We start from the raw sequence: 899 nt of genomic DNA, 5'->3' as shown, positions 1-899 counted from the left end.
TGGGATCTGCCTGGAAGAAAGGGTGGCCTAAAATTATACAGGAGATAGACTCTGAAGGCAACTGACCAACTTGAATTGCAACTAGCTCTCAGGAATGAATTAAATTCATAAGTCAAGTCTCCACTATATTAAGAAATCAAGCAATAACAAATACTGCTGGGGATGGATGTTAAAGGAACACTTCTCCAATATGGTGGGGTATAGTCTGGTGCATCCACTTTGGAAATAAATGCGGAAATTTTTCAAAAAACTAAAATTAAAGGTTTCATTTGATCCAGCTATTCCTGGTATTTCTTGGTATCTTCTCAAAAGAATTTACAGTGCCACAGTGATAAATGCACATCTATTTTTCTAGCATCACGGTTTGTAATAGCTAAATCTTGAAAACAGCTACAATGTCCATCAACTGATGAATAGGTAAAGATGTGTTTTGTTTTGTTTTTTTATAAAAAGAATATTACTTTGTCACTAAGTAGCCTAAACTTAGGGCCTGGAGATTTAGCTCAGTGGTGCTACCACCTGCCTCCCAAGGACAAAGTACTGAGTTCAAAAAAATAAAAATAAAAAAGGATAAACGAGGTGTTTCTTGGTGAATGGATGTACCTGAAGATCATAATATTAAGTGAAATAAATCAGACACATAAATACTGCACTTGTAAAAGAATGAAAATGAGCCCTAGATATAATGAAATAGAAAGAAAATGTTCTAATGGGAAGGAGAACTAGGGAGGGTGGTGGGGAAAAAGAAGGAAGGACAAAGAAAAACAAGAAAAGAGGGGGAAAAAGAAACAAAGCTTTTGTAAATATGAAGAGTGGTTGATGGGAGGATAGGGGAATGAGAAAAAGAGGAATAAAGATATGCATGTCACGTACATGTACCAATTCTCTGATGAATGAGA

Source organism: Fukomys damarensis, unplaced genomic scaffold (genome assembly GCF_012274545.1).
Source record: "Fukomys damarensis isolate Sample0158 unplaced genomic scaffold, DMR_v1.0_HiC HiC_scaffold_1, whole genome shotgun sequence".
NCBI lineage: Eukaryota > Metazoa > Chordata > Mammalia > Rodentia > Bathyergidae > Fukomys > Fukomys damarensis.
The sequence above is the reverse complement of the archived record's forward strand: the minus strand, read 5'-3'. Positions refer to the sequence as shown.